Genomic DNA, 14476 nt, shown 5'->3' with positions numbered 1-14476 from the left:
AGAACTTCAAGCCTCTGAGGAAAGAAATTGAAGAAGACCTCAGAAGATGGAAAGATCTCCCATGCTCATGGATGGCAGGATTAATATAGTAAAAATGGCCATTTTACCAAAAGCAATCTACAGATTCAATGCAATCCCCATCAAAGTACCAATCTAATTCTTCAGAGACTTAGACAGAACAATTTGCAAATTCATCTGGAATAACACAAAACCCAGGATAGCTAAAACTATGCTTAACAATAAAAGGACTTCAGGGGGAATCACTATCCCTGAACTCAAGGATTATTACAGAGCAATAGTGATGAAAACTGCATGGTATTGGTACAGAGACTGACAGATAGACCAGTGGGATAGAATTGAGGACCCAGAAATGAACCCACACACCTATGGTCACTTGATTTTTGACAAAGGAGCCAAAAACATCCAATGGAAAAAAAAAGATAGCATTTTCAGCAAATGGTGCTGGTTCAACTGGAGGTCAGCATGTAGAAGAAAGCAGATCGAACCATGCTTATCACCTTGTACAAAGCTTAAGTCCAAGTGGATCAAGGATCTCCACATCAAACCAGATACCCTCAAACTAATAGAAGAAAAAGTGGGGAAGCATCTCAAACACATGGGCACTGGAGAAAATTTCCTGAACAAAACACCAATGGTTTATGCTCTAAGATCAAGAATCGACAAATGGGATCTCATAAAACTGCAAAGCTTCTTTAAGGCAAAGGACACTGTTGTTAGGACAAAATGGCAACCAACAGATTGGGAAAAGGTCTTTACCAATCCTACAACAGATAGAGGGCTTATATTCAAAATATACAAAGAACTCAAGAAGTAGACTGCAGGGAGACAAATAACCCTATTAAAAAATGGGGTTCAGAGCTAAACAAAGAATTCACAGCTGAGGAATGCCGAATGGCTGAGAAACACCTAAAGAAATGTTCAACATCTTTAGTCATAAGTGAAATGCAAATCAAAACAACCCTGAGATTTCACCTCACACCAGTGAGAATGGCTAAGATCAAAACCTCAGGTGACAGCAAATGCTGGCAAGGATGTGGAGAAAGAGGAACACTCCTCCATTGTTAGTGGGATTGCAAGCTGGTACAACCATTCTGGAAATCAGTCTGGAAGTTCCTCAGAAAAGTGGACATAGTACTCCCTGAGGACCCAGCTATACCACTCCTGGGCATATACCCAAAAGATGTTCCAACATACAACAAGGACACATGCTCCACTATGTTCATAGCAGCCTTATTTATAATAGCCAGAAGCTGGAAAGAACCCAGATGCCCTTCAACAGAGGAATGGATACAAAAAATGAGGTACATCTACACAATGGAATATTACTCAGCTATCAAAAACAATGACTTTATGAAATTCATAGGCAAATGGATGGAACTGGAAAATATCATCCTGAGTGAGGTAAACCAATCACAGAAAAACACACATGGTATGCACTCATTGATAAGTGGCTATTATCCTGAAAGATAAAAGTTTTAAAGTTGCCCCCCTAGACACAAAGTTTAGAGCAGAAAAAGAAAACAGGTTAGGCCCCAGAATTGTATGTTCTAAGAAGCCTCTCCTAGGGCTATAGAATAGATAATTACATTGGCCAGCTCAACAGCTTTCTCCCAGAAACTAGCTGACCATAAATCTTAGAGAACAATCTTGAGAAGCAGGAAACAACATCTCCTAAGAACTAGCGGACCATGAAGTTAAACAATCTGAGAAGTAGGAGACAGCTTCTCCTAGGAAACAATCTTGGGAGACTGAGAGTTCTTCCTTGTGATTTTTCACTGTTGTTCTATGATGCCATCCCTGCCCCCTCAGGTTGTGGTTTCTCCCTTTAAATACCTCTTCTCACAGCTTCTCGGGGTCGAACTCCACTGCCCCTGCGTGGGATAAGAGTCTCGACCCCAGTGCACTGGTTGCTATCGATAAACCTCATGTAATTACAACAAGGACGGTCTTGTGTGAGTTCTTGGGGGGTTGAGTCATCACGAGACTTGAGTGAGGGTCTCCCCACTCCGGGGGTCTTTCAATCCCAAATGCTTGATTACCCTAGATGCACAGAACACATGAAACTCAAGACGGATGACCAAAATGTGAATGTTTCACTCCTTCTTTAAAAGGGGAACAAGAATACCCTTGGCAGGGAATAGGGAGGCAAAGTTTAGAACAGAGGCAGAAGGAATACCCATTCAGAGCCTGCCCCACATGTGGCCCATACATATACAGCCACCAAACTAGATAAGATGGATGAAGCAAAGAAGTGCAGGCCGACAGGAACCAGATATAGATCTCTCCTGAGAGACACACCCAGAATACAGCAAATACAGAGGCGAATGCCAGCAGCAAACCACTGAACTGAGAATAGGACCCCCGTTGAAGGAATCAGAGAAAGGACTGGAAGAGTGTGAAGGGGCTCGAAACCCCATATGTACAACAATGCCAAGCAACCAGAGCTTCCAGGGTCTAAGCCACTACCCAAAGACTATACATGGACTGACCCTGGGCTCCAACATCATAGGTAGCAATGAATAGCCTAGGAAGAGCACCATTGGAAGGGGAAGCCCTTGGTCCTGCCAAGATTGAACCCCCAGTGAACGTGATTGTTGGGGGGAAGGTGATAAAGGGGGAGGATGGGGAGGGGAAGCCCATATAGAAGGGAAGTGGGGGAGGTTTTAGGGGGATGTTGGCCTGGAAACAGGGAAGGGGAATAACAATAGAAATGTAAACAAGAAATAGTCAAGTTAATAACGATAAAAAAATGTTACAATGTATAAGTTGGGAAATACCAGAGTGAAAGGTGAAGCGTCCATGTTCCCAGGATGAAATGTCAGTCAGGCTTTATTAGGGAAACACAGAAGTAAAATGAAGGAATTTTCATTACATGATTTCTGTTTTGCCAGGCTCGGGGACCTGGTGTAAAATCCACAGTCATGTGACCATGTGTGGTTTGACCTCTTACAGCTCACTGAGGCTGAGGCTTGCTTTGGACTAACATACATTTTTATTTGAAATTGCTTGCTTAGTTTTGCTTATGCTAATTCACTGATGAAGTTATTTTAAAAACTTCTTGGTTTTGTTGCTCAATAATTCTTCAGGCCCAGTGGGTGTTATAATGTGGCTTTGAGAAACAAAGAGGAAATATCAATCAAACCACAAGGTGTTACTTCACACCCACCAGGGCAGCAACTGCACAAAGCAAAAACAAATAAATGGGACCCAGGGTTTAAACATCTCAGGTGTCTGCAACTGTGCAGCTAAGAACACAGAGTATTACCTGGTGGGAAACAGTCTTGGCTTCTGATAAAATGAATAGTTATGCTTGATCTAACAGCTCCGACCACATGCAACACACAAACAAACTTGCAAACAAGGACTTGGATGGACCTTTTGAAGAGTTAAATTTCAAAAAGTTAGTCATAAACAAGGTCCGGACTACCTAAGGGAGACTATAGGGCTTGCCGGACCATTTGGAGCTGAAGAGTTAAAATAAAAACTTCATAAAAACTGCAAAAGAACAGCAGATAAGGGGGCAGGACAGAGCTGGCCTGAGACGTGCCCGGCCAAGCCTAAAAGCAAGGTCGAGGGATTGTTCCAGGGACTGTCAGCCACCATCTCCTTTGAGTCGGGGGCCATCCGGACGGATGACTCCCTGCTCTACAGATAAAGATAAGACGTTCTCCTATATTGAGAACACCCCAGCCTACATGTACTGCTTGCAGATGAGACCTTGTACCCATTTCCCTTGCTGATAACCACGCGAAACCCCCTGGCTTCTCCTATATAAACCCCTGCCTGAAGAGGCTCAGGGTCGATTCCTCTGTCTCCTGTGTGAGATACGTGTCGACCCGGGATCCCGCTAAGACCCGGGATCTCGTTAATAAAGCTACCTCCTGCTGTTACATCAAGAATGGCTACTCGTGATTCCTGGGGGCACCCCATCCCACGATTGGAGAGAGAGACACGTCCCCCGTTTAGGGGTATACTCTTTCATATGGGGGCTCGTCCGGGATCGGAGTGTGACCCCCCCCTGGAACCCCGAATGCCACTTGGAGGAACGTTAGTGTGAGTGCTGGAAAGTGGCCACTGTGTGTGTGTGTGTGTGTGTGTGTGTGTGTGTGTGTGTGTGTGTGTGTGTGTGTGAGTGTACATGGTTTTTGTGCTGTAAATTGTGTCTTTTTTGGTACCGGTTTTAAGTTTGAGTGCACTCGGGTGGATGAAGGATTCCCACCCTGTATAGGCGCCTGAGAGTAGATGCAGGATTCCTACTCTGAGAGCAGATGCAGGATTCCTGCTCGGAGAGTAGATGCAGGATTCCTACTCAGGGAGTAGATGCAGGATTCCTACTCGGAGAGCAGATGCAGGATTCCTGCTCCAAACAACCACCCTTCTTAAAATTTTTTTTTGAAAGCGCACAGGGGGATGCCCCAATTGCGCAGGTTCTGGGACGTGTGAGAGACGTTCTGCGAGCCAGCCTTTGTAGGGAGGACCCGGCAACTGGCAGTCAAAAAGATCTGACTGTGTTTGAAATCTTGGACTGACAATTGTGTTTGAACTGTTTGCTTTGCTCGTCGAAGAGTTTTACTTGGTCCCCTTAATGCTTAGTGAGTAAGGAATTTAATTTTGTGGACCCCGCTCTAGTGGCGGTGTGTTGGTTGATAGCCAACGTTCATTTTTTAAAACATAGTGTTTTATCTGTGCTTGTGCTCGCAGCCCACACAATAGGGGAAAGGGAAACTGGCTGCGGAGCTGCTGCAGCGAGCATGGAGACTTCCCAAGTCTCACCCAATTTTTCTGGCTCTTCAAGAACTGTTTAAAAGAAAAAGGCTTAAGGTAAAAAGAAACACTATAGAGAGATTTCTTAGTGAATTGCTATATCTTGGTTCGCTGTCTCTGGAAATCTCATGGTAGACAGCTGTGATAAGCTGGGAAAGATTTAAATTTTGCTTGGGAGCAAAGAACTTTAAAGGGACAGGCTACATTAGAAATGCTACAGGAGGAACTATCTGAAAAGGCTGAGAGCGAGGTGGGAGAGGACTCTAAGAAAAACAAGAACAAGAAAGGAATTTCTGACATTTGCTCACAGAAGGAGAGCACTCTTCAAGAGAAGTTCTTTAAGGAAGCCTGCCTTATCTGCTGGCCCTATTCCAAGAGAGGAGTCAGTCTTCAGCATTAAATTACTTTTTTCGTTGGTCATCATTAACATGGAGAGTGCCTTTGATCCTATTTCCACAGCAGCCAGTTCCTGCCCCTGTGGTCAAAATGCCCCAAGTTGGGGGACAAAAAGAGCCCCTAAAATAGTTTCAAAGAATCTACAACAAACTGTAAAGAATTTTGTTTTGTTTTGCCAGTCAAGATTTAGAATTCAGGCTTTGGCGGTGGCCAAGGTCAGGATTAATGTTTTCTTTTCCATGGGCCTTTAACCCAGTGAGACAGTTTGGTAAAGGGCTACTACTGAGGTCCTGATAGCCCCAGGTAAACTGGTTACAATTCTTTTGTCAGCCACCTGGCATCTAGCACCCAGGTTCTAACCATCTCTCCATCCTTTTGTTATTAGTTGTTACTAGAAGCCTAGTGTCATTTGGAGGCTGGTTCTCTTGAGAGGCAAAGCCAAGGAGCCGACACTGAAGAGAGACACTCCTTGAGAGAAAATCTAAGTCTAGAGAGATAGTCAATAACAGATCGGCTGCCTCTCTGCTCGCCTTTCTGGTTCATAGACAAAGCTTGTGCTTATTTGTACAATTTTGTCCAAGAAGGCCTCCTGGTTTAGCTGTGTGACTAAATGCTGTTTGCCCTCTTCAGTAGACCTCTATTCTCAAGATTCTCTTGTTTTCTCACCATCCCATTTGAGATGCTTGTTAGTAACTGTTACAGGTCTTCTTTACTACTGAGGAAAGACAGAATCCTACTGGAGGCCAGAAAGAATGTTCCAGACATGGATGGAAGGCCCTCACTTCTGCCTGTTAACTCCAATACGCCTAAAGGTAGGGAGTGCCAGGTCTGCTGCCGGGCTCCAAGGGTGGGTCTCTGAGGGGCTAGAAAATGCCCCACCAATCTGGCTAAGATAAGGAAAAGATATAAAGAAAAAAATTACAGAAATTTAAAGGGTTAAGCTAAGTTGCTGAGAGTTAGTATAAGTTACAGAAAAAATAAAGTTAAAGTGTGGTTAAGTGGACAACATCTAATAGTTGTAAAAGAAGATACAGAAGATATGAGAGAGACTATGGAAGAGAAAGAGAAAAAAGGTAAAAAGAACAGAAAGCTAGAGAAGAAAAGAGACAAAAAGAGGAGGTTAAAGAGCTAAAGAGAGATAAGAGACAAGAGAGAAACATATACTGGCCACAGTAGTTAGGGAACCTAGGAAGATAGTACCTGGTAACAGAAGAGAATACCTGGCTAAAGATCAATGTGCCTAATACAAAGAAAAAGGACACTGGGTCAGGGACTGCCCAAGAAGAACAAGAGGGGCCACTGGAGAGCTTCTTGGTCCTAGAGTGCTGGCTATGTACAGAGATAGAAGAGAAGTGTGGATCCAGGGACCCAATGCTCTGTGCTCCTATGCCCCCACAGTGGGCCAATATCCAAAGACCTTGAGTACAAGGGGCTACTGACAACAAACAATACTTATGGACTGCCCGAAGAACAGTGGACCTTGGCGTGAGCTGGGTAACCCACTTGTTCATGGTCATCCCTGACTGCCCCTATCCCTTGCTTCTGAGAAATTTGCTCTCCAAAATGGCTTGCGTAGACTGAAATGGCTGGGTGAGGCCATATATATGCATATCTGCAGACTGTGTATGTGGAGCTTAAGACCTGTCTCAGTGCACCAGTACCTGATGCTGGGAGATGTGTGGCTTAGTCCTGTTCTGCCTGGAACACATCACTCCAGCCAGCTGGGCACTAACAATTATCACCCAATCCAGGACTTAAACTGTGGTAGAGTGGCTGATGTTTTGCCTTTAAATGAAATGTCCCAGAAGATGGGACCACTGGTCAGCTGCCATGGACTAGATTCTCCACCTGTTGGGGGCAATCTGGTCACCTTGCTGCCCAATCCTGACCTGGAGCCACTGCAACATGAGTGTCAAGTACTGGCAGAAGCCCATGGGTGGAGAAAAGACCTCTGCGACTGGTTGATTGACCCCTGCTGAAAGCCGAGGCTACCTTGTCTACAGATGGGAACAGTTCCCTTCATGAAGGTCAGAGATAAGTGGGTCCTGCCATGGTGGACAACACAATGTCATCTGGGATGGCTGAACCTCAACCCCCCCAGCACATCAGTGCCGCAGATGCCTTTGCCATCTCTTAGATGCCCTGGTGAAGCCAGCAACTGTGAGTACTATTCATTGCCCAGGACATCAGGAAGGAAGAGATTCAGTGGCATGGGACAGTAACAAAGCAGATAAAGTGGCTCGGGAAATGGCTATACAGGAGCCTATCCTGGTTACAGGCCTACAAGAGACAGCCACTGGGAACTGGGATTGGACTAAGGGATGGCCTCACTTAAAATGTACAACAGAAGAAAAGGCCCAAATTGCTTTAAAAAAAAAAAAAGACAATGACACACTTGAGAAAGCTATACTCCTCAGAGAACAAAAAAAAGACTCACTTTGCCAAATACAGAAATGGACTCATTTAAGAGATAAAAAGTTTGTCCAAATAGTTAAATATATATAATAGACTTTAAGATTTTAGCCAGAGAGACAGTAAAAAATATAAGGTATGTCAATAAGTAAATACTTAACAAACAAACAGGACAAAGAGACCTAGAGAGTTTAGTAAAAAGTCGAAGTGAACTTCACTGAGACAAAACCAGAAAAATATGATCACAAGTGTCTCCTAGTGCTTGTAGATACTTTTTCAGGAATAGATAGAAGCTTTCCTCACCAAACGAGAGACGGCCTCTACAATCATCAAAAAGATACTGGAAGAAATCTTCCCCAGGTCTAGAATGCCCAAGGTAATCTGGTCAGACAACGGCCCTACTTTCATTGCCAAGGTAAGCCAGGGTGTGGCCATGTATTTAGAGGTCGATTGGAAATTACATTATATTTACAGACCTCAAAGTTCAGGACAGGTAGAATAAAAAAATAAGACTAAAAGAGACCCGGTTCAAATTGACCATGGAGACTGGCGCAGACTGGGTGACACTCCTTCCCTCTTGCTCTCTTCAGAGCAAGAAATACCCCTTCCAGACTCAGCTTTACCCCCTTTGAGATCTTATATGGGGCCTCAGCTCCCCTGACTGTATTAGATGTTGTTACTGAACCAACATGTCATAGTAATAATGATTTGTATGCCAAGCTAAAAGACCTACAGGTGATACAGAAAGAAATCTGCTCACAGCTGACAGCAGCCTATGCCTGGGGACTCCTGAGACATTTCATCAGTTCCAGGTCGGAGACTACAGCTACACTGAGCCCAGACACTCGAGCCTCCCTAGAAAGGACCGTACCTGGTGCTACTGACCACCCTGACAGCCATCAAGTCCCAGCCCTCACCAACAGCATACTAGCTGTTGGGGCTAAAAGCTGGGACCTAGAGAGACACCCAGATCTTCAAAAAGCTCCCTAGATTTAAGTGACTGGGAGGTTGCTATAATGCTCACTTGAGTGTGCTTTGGAAACAAAAATTTCATGTTTGCCCTGGGTTCCATCGAGATAGGTGAGGAGATAGGCTTGATTTAACATTACATATGTTAGTACTCCTAACACTCCTTGAGACTGTGCCTCAGGAATCACAATCTATATAAGTTTAAAAGTTCTAAAAGCTGGTCATGACCTTGGTGTATAGGTTTAGATAGTGTCCAGATTAGAATCCTGATGCTAAAAACTTAATAAGACACAAAAGAGAGTTAAAAATTATTTAAGGCTATTTAAGGTGTTACAAGGGCAGCACAAGGACATCTGCTGTTGCCCTACAATACAAGGCTTATAGAGAATTCAGAACTGCCATTGACTCTAACCTCCAAGAATACCTAACCTCCCTCTCAGAGGTAGTCCTTCAAAATAAGAGAAGATTAGACCTATTTTCCTTAAAGAAAGAGGGCTATGTGCTGCTTTGAAGAAAAAAAATGTTGTTTTTACCTCGATCACTCAGGGACCATTAAAGATTCTATGGCTAAACTTAGAGAGAGGCTAGACAAGAGACGACGAGAACGAGAAGCCACTGATAGCTGGTTTCAACGCTGGTTCAATAGGTCCCCATGGCTTACCACCCTGTTGTCAGCCTTAGCCGGTCCCTTGATCATCCTCCTCCTTTTGCTCACTTTTGGGCCCTGCATCATTAATCGCCTGCCTTTTAGCTTTTGTCAGGGAACGGATTAGTGCTGTACATGTCCTCATGTTAAGACAACAGTATCAGGCTGTACGGGGTGAAGAGCCTCTAGATGCTGAACTCATCATGTAGTTCTAAGATTAGAACTATTCACAAAAAGTAGAGGGAAATGAAGAGTTAAATTTCAAAAAGTTAGTCATAAACAAGGTCCGGACTACCTAAGGGAGACTATAGGGCTTGCCGGACCATTTGGAGCTGAAGAGTTAAAATAAAAACTTCATAAAAACTGCAAAAGAACAGCAGATAAGGGGGCAGGACAGAGCTGGCCTGAGATGTGCCCGGCCAAGCCTAAAAGCAAGGTCGAGGGATTGTTCCAGGGACTGTCAGCCACCATCTCCTTTGAGTCGGGGGCCATCCGGACAGATGACTCCCTGCTCTACAGATAAAGATAAGACGTTCTCCTATATTGAGAACACCCCAGCCTACATGTACTGCTTGCAGATGAGACCTTGTACCCATTTCCCTTGCTGATAACCACGCGAAACCCCCTGGCTTCTCCTATATAAACCCCTGCCTGAAGAGGCTCAGGGTCGATTCCTCTGTCTCCTGTGTGAGATACGTGTCGACCCGGGATCCCGCTAAGACCCGGGATCTCGTTAATAAAGCTACCTCCTGCTGTTACATCAAGAATGGCTACTCGTGATTCCTGGGGGCACCCCATCCCACGATTGGAGAGAGAGACACGTCCCCCGTTTAGGGGTACACTCTTTCACTTTGAGCAGTAATGATCATGGCAGCTGTGCTCACGACACCCAAAATGTGGAAGCAGCCCAGTCCCCCACCAACAGATGTATACATTCGCTCAGTCTGATAGCACTCTCAATAGAATATTAGTCAGCCAGAGAAAGAAGTAAAATTCTACTGCCCACGACTTCATAGACCTTCATAGACTTAAGGCCAGCCACAGACCCCTGCAGAGCAGACAACATGTAGCCCTGCCTCCCCTGCCCTTCCCTCAGTCCCAGAGGAGCAGGAGGACTTCATGCCAAGGAAGGAGAATGTTCAGAATCCAGAGAAGTTAGATACAGGTGACGTCACTGGATTCCAGAAACCCAGTTCTCTGCATTTAGTCCCGTGAATGAGATAAGACAAGCAGCCCAAACAAAATGCACAGAGCCCTGCTTGGTCTCTATGTCGCGCATACGACCTAAACATCAACAGCGAACTTGACTGTCTACTTATGCTTAATAAAAAGTCAGTGAGAGAGAAACTAAATTTATTTCCAAACAGATATTTGCCATGCTCCTGTGCTGAATTTTCCTCACATGGTTACTCCACAGAAAGACATTCTTCTGACTACAGTAGCCTGTGAACCAAGGCAAGGAGCTGTTGCTGTGATCCAAGCCAGGCTGGACCACCGCTCTTCCCACAGCGTCCAACAGAGCAGGGCAGCCAGGAGTGTAAGGCTGCCACTTTGTATCTGTACAAAGAAACTGACTTTCCTAGACCTAAAGCCAGCAACAGACCCCTGCAGACCAGAGAGCACATAACCTGCCTCCCTGCCTCCCTGCCCACCTGCCTCCCTGCCTCCCTGCCTCCCTGCCCTCCTTCCCCACTCTCCCCCCCCCTCCGTCCCTCCTCTTTCTCCCTTCCCCTTCCCCTGGTTGCCACTTTGAATTGGAAATCAAGTGGAGATCCAGACCAAGTTGCTTGTTAAAGAAAGGATTGGTAAATATACCTGGTCCCACAGACAGGTTCAAGTGCAGCTCTCCTCTGCTGCTGCCTCTGGCTCACTTCTGCTCTCCTCCCTCACTCTCTTTGCTCCTCTTTTATGTGAGCTGACCACCACCCATCACCACAACCACCACCCCCACCCCCACCCCATACACCCTGAAAAAAAAATCACTTGCTGCAGCAAAAACGAAACGGAAAGTAAAGTAAACCAAGGCCTTGCTAATTTAGACAAGGCTGGAGGGGGAGGTGAGAGGTTGCTGGCTGTGAGAAAAGCCAGTGAGATACTCTGTTGCAGCCAAGGGGCCACAAGCTTCCGCCTGGAAAACCTTTACATTCTCTTTCCTTGGAACCCCTCTCCAGCTTCCTGGCACAGAAAAAGCACAGTAAACCCAGGCATCCAGCAGTGGAAATTACACAATCCGGGACTATGCAATGCAAGTGTGCTTCTCTCTGGGGAAATTCCCCAAGCAAATAGCTTCTATGCTGTGTTTTCTCAAACAGTAACTGTCAATGCTGGCATTACTTCTGGGCTCTGCCCCACAGCACCAGCTGGGTATGCCTGATGCACTACAAGAGGGGCTGCTTGCCCCCTCCTCACTCTCTTGCTCAGATCTTACCCTCTTTCTTCTCTGTCCCTTCTTTCCCCATTCCCCTACGCCCCCTCCCCCCACGCTCTCCTCTTGTTCATGGCTGGCCTCTCCTCCTCCTCCTCTTCCTCCTACTTTCTCTCTCTCTCTCTCTCTCTCTCTCTCTCTCTCTCTCCCCCTCCTCTGTCTCTACTACCCCCTCAACTCCCCTCCCCATGTCCTAAATAAACTCTACTCTATACTACATAATCCTGTGGCTGGTACCTCAGGGTATGCCTTAGCATAGGCCCTAAGGGGCATCCCCTTCCACCCCACCATACCAGGCCTCCACAAAACATACCCCTGGCTTCTTTTTCTTATTTTTATAAAGAAGCAATTAGAGGATAATAAGGGGGAGTTGTTTTCAGGGCAGAAGCTAAGAAAACTCACTTCAGATACAGAAGCTTAAAGATGATGGCTTTATTTTCTGAGTGAGCACGTAAGGAGGCCACGAGTTTGGGATCTGAACTTTGTCCCCGACTGGAGATTAAATGACATTTATAAAGGATAAAACACAAAGTGGGGGTGGGGTGTGTGCAGTGTTTTGTGTTTTGACAGGAAGGATTAAAGGGGAGCACCCACTGGAGACTGGGCCATATCCAGGCACCTGGCTGCAAGGTTCTTAATTTATTCTCCTAGACATTAGGTACAGAGCCCAGAGTGATAAGGGACAAAGGATCGAGTCAGTTGCATGAGGTAATTAGGGCAGAACAGGCAGTTGGTTATATATTTTTATAACTTACCCACACGTTGGCTTAGATAACAGAAATGTTTATAGTCTTTACCTGTTAACAATTAAGAAAACATTTGAAGTGGGATAGGGGTTCATTCCTAGGCCTGGAAACAGGAGTTTGTTTGATTCTGCCAGCAAGATGGAGAAGCTGTCCCTGAGATAGCTGGACTCGGACAACTGTTTCCAACAGAAGCTGTTCAGCTAAAGGGAACTTCCCAGATAACCCTAGAGCCTGGGACCTTGAATTTCATTTCTCCCTATGATTAAATGGACTCTGATAACAGAACAGTATTTCTTAGAATAAGCTTCTTCTGCTTGTTCCCAACATGGGGTCAGCGAGCTAGCTCAGTGGGGAGATGCTTTAGTGGCCCCAGATACACAAGCCTGGGCACCCAGCTGCATCTCCTGAACCCACACAAATGTGGAGGACACAAGGGACATTTAAAGAGAGAAAATGGAACTGGGTGGTGGTGGCACAGGTCTCTAATCCCAGCACTCGGGAGGTAGGTGGATCTCTGTGGGGTCAAGGCCAGACTGGTCTACAGAGTGAGTTCCAGAACATCCAGGGCTAAACAGAGAAAACTTGTCTTGAAAACCCAGAGAGAGACAGACAGACAGACACAGTCACACACACACACACACACACACACACACACACACACACACACGGAGAGACAGAGACAGAGAGACAAAGACACAGAGAATGCACAAATACCATTCATTCACTGTGATAAACAGAAAGACTAAGTTACTTTTTTGTCTAAATCAGTGGTTTTCAACCTGTGGGTCAGAAGAGGTCACTAAGACCATCAGAAAACACAGATAATTACATTATGATTCATAAAAGTAGCAAAATTACACTTATGAAATAGCAGCAAAAGTAATTTCATGGTTGGAGGGGTCACCACACCACAACATGAGGAACTTGGACTAAAGGATCTCAGCATTTGGAATGTTGAGAACTTCTGGCCTAAATTCTTGTGTTTCCTCACTACACAGACTCTAGCTCTTCCCACAGAAATGTAACTGGTTGGCTTATTTTCAAAGTCAGAGAAGAAAGCCATTGAGTGTGTACGCTTGTGGAATAAAGAACTGTAAACAAGCCCATGTTAGGAAAATGGCGGTGGAGTTGGAAAGGGCCCAGGGAGGACACGTTGAGAGTATGGAGAACGCTCCTGTTCCTCTACTTATCCATGAGTCCTCACCTCATCTGTGCAAATTCTTTTCATTAGAAAGAAAATGAAAGAATGTTTTTTGTTGTTGTTGTTGTTTTTCCATCTTTATTAACTTGAGTATTTCTTATTTATATTTCGATTATTATTCCCCTTCCCGGTTTCCAGGCCAACATCCCCCTAACGCCTCCCCTTCCCCTTTTCTATGGGTGTTCCCCTCCCCATCCTCCCCCCCATTACCACCCTCCCCCCAACAATCACCTTCACTGGGAGTTCAGTCTTGGCAGGACCCAGGGCTTCCCCTTCCACTGGTGCTCTTACTAGGATATTCATTGCTACCTATGAGGTCAGAGTTCAGGGTCAGTCCATGTATAGTCTTTAGGTAGTGGCTTAGTCCCTGGAAGCTCTGGTTGGTTGGCATTGTTGTTCATATGGTTTCGAGCCCCTTCAAGCTATTCCATTCTTTCTCTGATTCTTTCAACAGGGGTCCCGTTCTCAGTTCAGTGGTTTGCTGCTGGCATTCGCCTATGTATTTGCTGTATTCTGGGTGTGTCTCTCAGGAGAGATCTATATCTGGTTCCTGTCGGCCTGCACTTCTTTGATTCATCCATCTTATCTAATTGGGTGGCTGTATATGTATGGGCCACATGTGGGGCAGGCTCTGAATGGGTGTTCCTTCTGCCTCTGTTCTAAACTTTGCCTCCCTATTCCCTACCAAGGGTATCCATGTTCCGCTTTTAAAAAAGGAGTGAAGCATTCACCTTTTGGTCATCCTTTTTGAGTTTCATGTGTTCTGTGCATCTAGGGTAATTTAAGCATTTAGGCTAATAGCCACTTATCAATGAGTGCATACCATGTATGTTTTTCTGTGATTGGGTTACCTCACTCAGGATGATATTTTCCAGTTCCATCCATTTGCCTATAAA

General features: G+C 45.3%; 1 long non-coding RNA gene across 2 annotated transcripts in view; it reads right to left on the bottom strand.

Annotated features, from left to right (window-relative positions):
* Positions 1-11150, bottom strand: part of LOC134481817 (uncharacterized) — a 36511-nt gene extending 25361 nt beyond the window's left edge. For both annotated transcript variants that reach the window (XR_010057661.1, XR_010057662.1), the window contains exon 1: positions 11024-11150. This is a non-coding gene — a long non-coding RNA (uncharacterized LOC134481817). The remainder of the gene's footprint in view (positions 1-11023) is intronic.
* Positions 11151-14476: the final 3326 nt, after the last annotated feature.

Source organism: Rattus norvegicus, chromosome 14 (assembly GCF_036323735.1).
Source record: "Rattus norvegicus strain BN/NHsdMcwi chromosome 14, GRCr8, whole genome shotgun sequence".
Taxonomy (NCBI): domain Eukaryota; kingdom Metazoa; phylum Chordata; class Mammalia; order Rodentia; family Muridae; genus Rattus; species Rattus norvegicus.
The sequence above is the reverse complement of the archived record's forward strand: the minus strand, read 5'-3'. Positions and strand labels throughout refer to the sequence as shown.